The sequence below is a fragment of the Carex rostrata genome, chromosome 2, assembly GCF_964058835.1.
Source record: "Carex rostrata chromosome 2, lpCarRost1.2, whole genome shotgun sequence".
NCBI lineage: Eukaryota > Viridiplantae > Streptophyta > Magnoliopsida > Poales > Cyperaceae > Carex > Carex rostrata.
Genome location: NC_135919.1, coordinates 4,923,492 through 4,934,530, shown reverse-complemented (window position 1 = coordinate 4,934,530; position 11,039 = coordinate 4,923,492). Strand labels below are relative to the sequence as shown.

At 34.7% G+C, this 11,039-nt stretch overlaps 2 long non-coding RNA genes across 13 annotated transcripts; both read right to left on the bottom strand.

Moving 5' to 3' along the window:
- On the bottom strand, window positions 1–4,266 carry LOC144570200 (uncharacterized). 11 transcript variants are annotated; one of them, XR_013516511.1, is made up of 8 exons: window positions 4,128–4,266; window positions 3,381–3,478; window positions 2,890–3,005; window positions 2,745–2,801; window positions 1,619–2,301; window positions 1,356–1,471; window positions 690–798; window positions 1–315 (listed from the first exon to the last, which is right to left on the bottom strand). It is a non-coding gene; the product is annotated as an uncharacterized LOC144570200 (long non-coding RNA). The 11 variants fall into 11 exon arrangements; XR_013516481.1 differs by having other exon boundaries at window positions 2,890–2,968; XR_013516499.1 differs by having other exon boundaries at window positions 2,890–2,968; window positions 3,381–3,475; window positions 4,128–4,263.
- A 2,261-nt stretch (window positions 4,267–6,527) lies between these two features.
- On the bottom strand, window positions 6,528–10,484 carry LOC144549044 (uncharacterized). Of its 2 annotated transcripts, none has more exons than XR_013509550.1 (7): window positions 10,134–10,484; window positions 8,798–8,891; window positions 8,553–8,680; window positions 8,192–8,399; window positions 7,548–7,738; window positions 7,215–7,381; window positions 6,528–6,842 (listed from the first exon to the last, which is right to left on the bottom strand). It is a non-coding gene; the product is annotated as an uncharacterized LOC144549044 (long non-coding RNA). The 2 variants fall into 2 exon arrangements; XR_013509548.1 differs by having other exon boundaries at window positions 7,270–7,381.
- Window positions 10,485–11,039: the final 555 nt, after the last annotated feature.

The window sequence follows — 11,039 nt, the reverse complement described above, 5'->3', positions numbered from 1 at the left end:
AATCGAGTAAAATCAAGTTAGAAAACTAAAATAGTATAATTCAAACATAAAATACTATAGTTCAGTTTAACTGAAACTACAGTCTTATACAAAAGAAAAAATAATGTGGACAGGCTGCATCGATTTTGAATGTCTCCAAACGCTCTCTCTCCACTAGACCGCATATAAGAGCTATATGCCGACCTTGCTATGGGGCATGAGAGCTAGCTGATACAAGCCGAGATTCAAGAGATATCACTCCATCGATAGGTGAGGGATTGACGATCGACGGTAAATCAGGGATGTGATGCCTCACGGTCATCATCGCGTCTCATCCTGCATTATTCAAGAATGATGTCAACGTGTTAGATAATTTATATAACATTTAAATTACGCAAAACACTGACGTATCTCGACAGACATGATGCTCAACATGGCGGATTCATAAAAGAGGACTGAAAGTACCAATACTATGGGGTGCAACCAAAGCCGCTGGAGCAGGAACATGTCACTACAAGAAATATAGCCTTTAGCGGCATTAAAAAACGCCACTAAAAGCCTGAAAAAGCGCCACTGTATTAACAGAAAGTCATTAATCATCTCCAAACATCCACACTGAAATTTGGAAAGGACTAAGCATTTCACGCAATATACAGCCCACTAGTTATTGATTCATCACTATTATAATGAAATAAGGCCTATTCGTTTACCTCTAATATATAATCACTTAATTTCGCAAAAAACAAATACAATTCAACATCTGTCAGTTGCTTCAGCTGCTGCTCCCCGTCACCTCTTGTTTCACATTGGTTAGGACTACTAAAATAGAAGAATACAAGTCATTAGTATCAGGCACAATGTGTACCAGATAACTTTGATATGATAATTGTAACCCAACAAAAATCTTGTGACCCACCCTGTCATGATAATTAACCCACCCAACAAATCTGGTATCAAGGATACCAACAGTATTAGGACAAAAATAAAACTACAACTGGGTGAATGTGATGTTTAATTACAAAAATAAAACTACAATTGGGTGAATATGATGTTTAATTACAAAAATAAAACTACAAGGATACTATCTACATAGAATTTTGCCTAAGATTAATTGCATTGATAATTTCATTCTTAAGTTTATGCAACATGACTGCTGCCGCTTGGTACCAGCATCCACTCAGGTATAAACCCGCTATAACAAATGAACACTTAGCAATTTATTGCATGTACAGTTTGAGTTTCATCAAAACTTCAAACAAAAATACCAACCTAGAGATTTAAGCATGGATAGGTCAATTCCATGCAAAATTAAAAGTATCTATGCCTATATTATATAAGAAACCATTCACGTTCGTCATGCCTATAAGATAAAGTACCTAAAATTGGAGGAAAGGAAGCAAGAACCTTTTCTCTATCTCTCAGATCTAAACAAGGACGAAGTGGAGACGAAGAGGAGAGACATAATCCATATCACAAGGCACAGTTGCATTTTCTGATATCAGAATAGGTAAAAAAAAATAGATATAAAAGAAAAGAGAAAGAACATTTGAAATGCAAATGGCCATTGCAAGTCTCCCCATTCTTCAATTCAACCAACTAAATTAAAAAATTAAACAGCAAAAGGGTTTAAGAATTTAACCTGCCAATAACATTTCAATGTGACAGGCACACAAGTATTTTCTCCCTTGTAATGATTCCTGTCGACCCTACCTATAATATAATTTAACTACATTAGGATTTAATAATACCAGACAGGTGTGGCATTTCCAACCGAAATCTCCTGAAAACCGAGACCAAGAATTCCATTGAATTTTGCAACCAAGAATGTCACACTAGATTCTTAATGGCTTGAATGAATGCTTGAAATTCATTATCAGTATTAAAAAGACTCAGAATAACAGTGAAAGGAAAAGGGCAAAATTTAATTAAGAGGAAGAAGACAAAAAAACTGATCATTTACTACGAGATCACCGATTGTAACTTGTTCTTCACTGAAGAAACTAGAAATAGACCCACTTCCATAGCGAATGCTAACAGTTTGACCTAATAAGGTGATATATATAGAGAAAGAAAGAGAAGAAAGCAACATTCAGATATTTGAAGGAACAAATAGATAGTAAAAAAATGTATGCCTATGCAAGAATTAGACAAACAAAAAACTAATTCAAGTAGATAGAGACTCAAATCATATGAAATTAGGGAAATGATTTTTATAATGCAACCCATCTAAAATCAAAACACAGGTAATACTCTTATATCAGCCTTATTACTGTCTCTTACTAACAAGATTCCAAAGCAGCTCCTGCAAATGACCGAGAAAAGCTGAAAATGCAATAAAGATATAAGAAAACAAATAATAATTCTGACAATGTAGAGAAATAATTGAATAATTAAACTGTCATTATATACAGCCATTTGAGAGCACTCTACAGGAAAAAAAATGTTTACCATATGTAACACATGGTAACAGGAAAGATACTTATGATATGTATATACTTGCGTGAACATTTATTACTATCTAATTTAAAATTGACATAGCCTGCCCAGAATCATGCCTTAAGTATTAAAAAATGCACAAATAAATAAGAGGTTAAAGGTTTATTTTTAATTTAAGAAATATATATGAAAAACAAGCCCACAAGTGGACAACAAGAACTAGGAATAAAGAAACATAATTGTAGTGCTAAAAGTAAAAAATATCTGACAAAATAAAAGCCTGAAGATTTTTAAATATATCTGTAAAAGAAAAGATGTAAGAAACGAACCATGGGGCAGATTTTCTCCATGCCACTTAATTGATGTGCAAGGCCAAAATCACATAGCTAAAATTAGTATAGAATTTGCAAACATTAAGATAACATGCCAATTGAAGAATGGAAAAAGCTTTAAGCATGACACTCATAAAATTACCTTCATACCCCCGTATTCATCCATCAAAATGTTTGATGGCCTGAGATCACAGCAGGCGACTCCTTTCGAATGCAAGTACCTGATAAAAACTTTGTTTTGATAAACCTACAAAATGCCTGGAAGTAAAAGGAACAACAAAGAGTAATATGCACATATATAGTTACATATTGTATGGACCATTAAACCCATCAAATTAAACAAAATTATTGTAGCTTATCTGATTACATTCAATGTACATTCAGGTTCAGATTGGATTTCAATTCACATCCTTCCTGAATTATGAAACTTGATAAGGACCCATTCAGGATTAACCTATGTACCTAGAGTTACACAACGGCATCTTTATTTGCTTTTTAGATCACATAATTAATCAGTCCCAGCGCACTTTAAAGCAGTTCAGATTGTATCATACTTTAAAGCCATATTGTGATCCTACACACCCCCATAAAATAAAGTTTCAACAGTAAATGTACCCGGACATATGTACTTACTAGAGAGCAAGGACTAGATCAAGTGCCAGATCATGTATAGAGCTCTCAGGCATCTTCTCATCCTACAAGTATGCACCAGAGCCAAGCACCAAAGACTTCTTTTATGAGATAATGAAGATGCGAAAGAAAAGTTAAGGATTGACATTTTACTGTTTACTAACTTGTTACATGCTTCAATGATGAATTAAGGTAAGTTGAGGACAAATAGATAATAAATGAGGCATTATTGCATAGCTAAGGTTTATCTATGCAAATTTAGATCAAATTTCGCAAATTGCACAGTTCACACCTAATATTAGCTTAAACCTTTCTTTATCAGGCCACGGGCCATAATTGTCGATTTAGAAGCAACAATAAATTACTGTACCGAGTATGCTTTTCAACCATTCATCCAATTAAATTGAAACATAAATCAAACATACTGAGTGTCACTCTTATTTCATGGGATTCGCAACACCACAAAAATTGAACTTACATCAACTGATTCAAACAGCAATTTTTTAGCAAGTAGAAAGCAAATATTTTACCTTTCCCAGCCAGTTTGAAGGTTCAGGAGACTCAGACCAAATGTAAATTAAGTCCAAAAATTTATCGTAGTATTGTACAGCAGCTTAATTCTAACCCTTAATTCACAAAATTTCAAATTCAAATGCTCAATCCTAACCCTTTAATTCACAAAATTCACAAAAATATTTCACAAATTTTCCATGAGAAAAATCAAGTAACTATCTAAGAAAAATAACATACCTGAGACAAATTGCAGCGAACTGGTAGATGATTGGTCCTCAGAGAGAGAGACAGCGGGGAGGGTTTGTGCTTGGTGCTCCGGCTTAGAGAGAGAGACAGGGGGGAGGGTTCGTGCTCGGTGCTCGGGCTTAAAGAGAGAGAGAGAGCGGGGGAGGGTTTGTGCTCGGTAGAGAGAGAGAGAGAGGGCAAACGAAATGGCGGAGGGGCTGGGCACGAGTGAAGTGAGAAACCTAGGCAGAGAAAAAAGGCGGAGATGAAGCGAAGAGGGAGAGGCAGAGAGGAATGGCGGGTCTAGGGTTTGGGTTGGGAGACCAAACTTTTAGAACTGGACTTTTTTTTTTCGGCTGATACCCAAAAGTGGGTGCACAAAAAATTCGAGATTCGTGATTCGATTCGAGTTCGATTCGAAAAAGTTCGAAAAAATTCGATTCGAAAGTAGTTCGGTTCGAAATTAATTCAAACCGGTTCGATTCGAAATTAATTCAATTTCGAATTCGAATCAGGCCCAATTCGATTCGTGTGGTTCGCGAATCTGGCCCAGTTCGATTCGTTTACGCTGTAGTGCGGAACCAAGCCCAATTCGTGGGCCCAATTCATTTACGCTGTAGCCATTTGCTATATCAATTCGTTTACGCTGTAGCTAATCTTGGCACATTCAATGCGTACCAGCGAATCGTGGCCAAATTTCTTGTGAGCGCATTCAATGCGTGGGGCCCTCCTTCCTGAAGTTAGGAAATAAATCTGCAGCGATTCCAAATCCCTCCCTTCAAATTTTTAAATGCACAAATCTCAAAGAGGAGTTACCTTTTATGTACAAATCTCTAAACAAATGAAGGGAGGGATTTGGAATCGCAGCAGATTTATTTCTTCTGAAGTTGCAAGCCCGAAAACATCTTCTCCCCTCCCTCCTCGCTCTTCTTCCATGAATTCGAAGCTTTAAGCTTTTCAATTTAAGCTTTAAAATAACTCCTCTTTTATGAAATCGCAGCAGATTTATTTCCCTTTAAGCTTTAAGCTTTCAATTTCGAACTAATTTCGAATCAAATCGAACTAGTTCGAATTATACCGAACCAAATTCGAACTGGCATTTAGGTTTGAAATCTATTTCAATTTCGAACTGAGTTCGGTTCGAAATAATTTCGAATTCGAACTATGCCCAATTCGATTTGGTTCGGTTCGTTTGCAGCCCTACCCAAAACTAATTTTAGTGCAATTTCATTTTTTAACAAAAGCCGGCGTTTACTTAGCGATTAAATCTCAACTACGCTATATGCTGGCGTTTTTTATAACGCCGGTAATTATATGTTTTGTTGTAGTGTGTGAACACTCTCTTGTCGTTGCCGTACCTCGTGATCGTCCTCTCTAGTCATTCTAAATTTAAAAATATCAAATTACGGTAGCTCTGAACCATGTCTAGTGAATAGTATTATTAAAACTTGATTTTTGTGTTTGGATTGCTAACTAAGAAGTTACGGTAAATCTGAACCATGTCTGCTATTTTAAAATCTGAATTTTGGTGTTTGGACTGCTAACTAACAAGTTAGGATAAATCTGAACCACATATGCTATTTTTAAAACCTAAAATTTGGTGTTTAGATCACCAATTAACAAGTTAGGATAAATCTGAACCACATATGCTATTTTTAAACCTAAATTTTGGTGTTTAGACCACTAACTAACAAGTTAGGGTAAATCTGAACCATGTATGTTATTTATAAAATCTGAACTTTGGAATTTAGGCCACTAACTAACAAGTTACGATAAATCTAAACCATGTCTACTATTTTTAAAACCTGAATTTTGGTGTTTGGACCACTAACTAACAAGTTACGGTAAATCTGAATCATGTCTACTATTTTTAAAATCTGAATTTTGATGTTTGAACCACTAACAACAAGTTACGGTAAATCTCAACCATATCTGCTATTTTTGAAAACAATTCCTAATAATTTTTTATTGTTACTAAAATTTGTAACAATTTGTAACATATTAATTATTATTACAATTTGTAATAATTAATAAAATCTGTAACCAAATTATACTAATTTGTAACAATCTAACTCAATTTATAATAATTTTAAATATAAACTAATAATTAATAACTAGTATCGTGCCCGTGCGTTGCAACGGAATATATTATAAGACAAAAATATTATCATACAAAATGACATATTTTTTGTAAAAAATAGACTAATAAAAAGAATAATTATTCAACAATGAAAAAAAAAACAACAACATAGATATCTGAAGAAGAGAATAAGAAAATGAAGAAAAAAATCACCAAAAGTCAGATAACTTGTTATCAAATATCCTTCTCTACTAATTTTAATAAGGATCATAAAAATGGAGAAAGAAAAGAGAGATATCTCTGTATGCATTTATAAGTAATCTATTGGCTCAAAATAGAAATAGAAAATTATACTTCAAATGTTTCTATTAACATCAGACTGTTTTATAATGCCAAAATGAATTGTCATATAAATGTATTGCGGCTCACCAAACAAAACCTCCCTGTGGCAACATGCTGGTATCTTACATGCATGTACTATTAAATTTGAAAGGAACGGGTTAGGATGCATGCATGCACGCCAGCTTACTGTCTATTGGCAATCACAGTCCAGTTTACACATCTTGAAGTAATTTTAATGCCCACCCTCTCTTGTTATCTAAGCCAGCCAAGTGCACAATGCAGTCTCCATCCGAACATGCTGGTTACTTCATATTTTTTAAAAAAAATGTCAGGTTAGTTTCAAATCTCAACCAAAGTAACAAGATTTGCTGACTTTTTGCAAATAAAAATAATTAATCAGGCAGTCTGCAGCTGGTTCAATTGGAAAAAAAATTGTGACCAAGGATCTTGATGAAAATCAATCAAACAATAAAAGGAGAGAAGGCATAAAATACTTCTTCTTTGGGATAATTTTTACTATTTTCACATAATCTCCGTATGGATATGTACTTGGAGACCAAATTTTATAGATTTTTAGAATATTTTTTAGATAGGTAGAAATCACCCGATGCTCTTTTCCCATTGCTGGTACAAATTAAGGGCATGTTGGTACAAACAAGATGAATGGTTAGGTGCACCTGTGTAGAAGCTTCAATTTTTTATTATGACCAAGCTTCTATTTTTTTATTATACCAGTAATATGTATGTTTGCTGTCATACTGAAACCTGTACTTTTCCTCAGTGTTGCTTGAAGAACTGCACTCATGTCATCTCCTGCCAAGAAATTTATTCCAAACTCCATAACCTGACGTCAAAATAAGACATCAAAGCAAACACTTTTGGCATTACTATATTTGATTTCACTGCAGGGTTACTTCCGGCATTTTCTTTTGTTGAAAATTTATTTAGTCAAAGAAGTATTAAAAAAAAAGAAAAGCAAATACAGTTATGTCCAATGTAGAAATGTTTACCAGGTGGTCACCATCTGATGAATCACCAAGGACCCGCATGTCAGTGAGCATAGGTGGGCATCTTCCCTTGTAAAGTTTCTTAACAGTTACTTTGCTTTGCATTCATGACAAACCTTGTTAGCTGCAACACGGGCATGCGCTGAACTGCTTTTAGCCGTGCCTTTTCTCACAGACTTCTTTCTGTAGTGTACCTTTTAGTTCATCAATCAAGTTAACAGTTAACACCACCAAGCATATCGATCAGCTGCTTACTACAAAGCCTGACTAAGCTGTAACAGGAACCAAATTCCTTGTGGAGTTGTGTACAGAACCTAAATTCCAGCAAGGAGGGTTTAATTTGTAGCAAAATTATTAGACATAATACGGACACCCAAAACATAATCCGGATAAAAAGCCCTATAAGTTAATTGAAACAAATTGTGAATAATTAATGAAACCCTTGCAGCACATGCACAAATTTTATTTAACTTCGGGTTGGACAAACAGATAATCTTATAAGTGTGTATGGATTGAATTTAGAGAAGCCTGGTTATCCCTTAGTTAATTTGGATCAAAATTTAAAGGTAAAGTTATGAAATCATTTCTATTTTCAGCCTATGGATAATATATAGTATAAGTGCCCAGATTGACAATAGAGATTTTACCAATAGAGATTGGCAATAGAGATTTGAACGTTAGCAGTATAAGTGCCCAGATTGACAGTAGAGATTTTACCAATTTCTACATCTTATTTTGAAACAATAAGAATAGATAATTTGGCACAGTCAAACTTGAAAATTGGGTGATGAAATCCACAACCTGGGCGATGATGATACCATCCTTTACCAGTTTACGAATTATGAATGTTCTGGCCTGAAATCAAGCAAAAATTAAAAAATTAACAAGAGTCAGATCACTGCCATAAATATTTTAGAAAAAGAGAGGGATTTTTTAGAAAATAAATATTTTAGAAAAAAGGAAACTTGTAATGACAATTGTGAAATATGCATGAAATATTGAATTTACCTTTCCATGTGCTGAACGGGACGTAAATGTTATGGAAATGACCGACACGGCATTCAGTGCCGAAATCCTTAGTGTTGCTTGCACAATTCCCCGGTTACCAGTTTCTCCAATCCATATGCATCTTGAGGCTACATTGCAACAAACAGAAAACCATATATACTGAGTTAAAAGGTAATAAGTTGGTGCTAAGAGTTTTTAATAAAAAAGAAAAGAAAAGAAAACCTAGACATGGAAATAATACACACCTCAGCGGGCCAGGCATCTGATTGATTCAAGCTGACATTAGTTTCCAATTGCTTGAACTCCAGGTAGATGCACGCACTTTAGGCATAGAAAAATCTACAAGAGATGCAATTAAAGATTTAATCTAAAAAATCTCTTGTTACTAAAATGCAATTAAAGAATCAACCAGAAAAGGCTATCTTTCTAAAATGCCCAAAATACCTTCCTTTCTAACACCTACATACATGACTCACGAAAAGACATTGTTGTCAATTTCTAATAAAAATTAAGAAGTTCTAATGTAAACCAATTTCTTGATATCATTAATATCACCTCGAGCTTGTCAGTGCCACTCATAATATTACTATACATATCACGTACATACTACCATAATGAAATCCAAATGGAATACTTGGCCAACTGAGTTTCTAGAAGACCCTTTAGCTCCCTAATTCATTTGACAAATGAGGGACATTTCGGTCATTTTCAACAGATTTGTGCGGTTTAATGGACACGCTAAATTCCAAGTAAAAAAACCGCCTATTCCTACCGCCATAAGCACTATTAAAGCTAATCATGCTTTTTAAAATGCCCAGACATTTCCTTTAAATTTTAACCGAAATAAAATGTATGACAACAAAGTTTTATTAGGAACTAATATCACTAATTAAAGAAGCCCAGAGTTTTATGCAAAATTTAAGTATACGTAATAAATTAAATATATAACAAAACATAAAAAAAAAAAAAAAGTGCGATTCCTACCCGTGGACATATTGAAGAAGTGTCAATTTTTAGATTATATGAATATAAAGGTCTTAAAGAAGTGTCAATTAACATCCACAAAAGTGAAAAGGAAACAACAGTAATACTCCTAAAAGAGAGGCTTCAGAGTACACTACAATATCAAATCGATACCAAATCGATGATCTCAATATTTTGTTATATCATTGTTGTCTCAGCCTAAAAATTAGCTGGCATATCCTATCGATTAGCACAAAATAAAAACTCAAGACTAAAATGCATATTATAATACCCTTCCAAAACAACTACATCTTCAGAGAAACCAAAATGCAACTCCGCCGACCTGCAATTCAATTTATTTCAATTTCTTTTTTTGTTACTTACTGGATCTTAATTAAACCTATTTTAATGGTAAACTGCACAGTACATCCTTTATTAGGTATAATAATTTCCAGGCACTTAAAACAGAACGGCACATGCAAAATTATCCTAATAAGGCAAACCAATAATGATTTGACTGTGTCATCTCATGCATTCTGGCAATCACAAAATTCAAGATGAAATTGACAAATGCAATGGTGTCAAAAGAAATAATGAAAAGAGAAAAAAATTTCATACTCTCGATTGAGAGCCTGCTCCAATGCATCGTGATCTTCAAACCATTTCTAAGCAAATCACTTGCCTAGGGTTTGCTTGAGGAACAGAGGCGGGACGACCTGTAAGACTGGCCCGTCAGTAGCGGATTTGAACTTGCTCGACCGAGTGCGGCAAGGAGAGGAAGGGGCAGGTTGTTGGCACAGGGGCTTCTTCCGACAGTTGTGCTATGACAGATCGATTGCGGAGCGGTGGATTCCTTGGCGACAAGGATGGGCATCTTATTTCCTTAGGACGAAGGATTTGTGGCGGCGGAAGAAGGAAGGTAGGAGAGAGGAGATCGAGAGAGAGAGAGAGAGAGAGAAGAGGGGTTTAGTTTTTCTTTGGAAGAAGAAGGGGTCGATCGGGAAGGGTTCAGTTTTTCTCCAGCGAAAAATTAATTTCATCTGCACGATCTTTTCAAATCCAACGGTGTCGAGCGAAAATAAATGTGGCAATACGTATGGCTATCTATGTAGCGGGTTCAATTAGAACTAAATGTAGACTTCTACATATATAAATGATGTATTTAATCAAAGTTGGCAAATTATTTAACTGGAGGGTTCAAATCTGATGAGATTTTATATAAATCAATCTCGACCGTTGGAGTTTCAGGACAGCCTACTCAATTTAAGATGCATAATATAGAGGAGATATGGATAACCAATATAATGGAATAGCAGAAAGCACAGAATTTAGAAGAGTTACTCTACTCCCCAAAGATAATAAAGAACATTTCCACCCTTGCAGTCTTTTTTCAATTTTGTCAATTAAAATTTGTCAATCGATATCATTTAGAGATTTGTTATTAATAGAAACACCTAAGTAAGTAAAAAGCAAAGTGGAAATCTTACACCCTAAAATTGAAGCTAGTTCATCACTATCAGTATC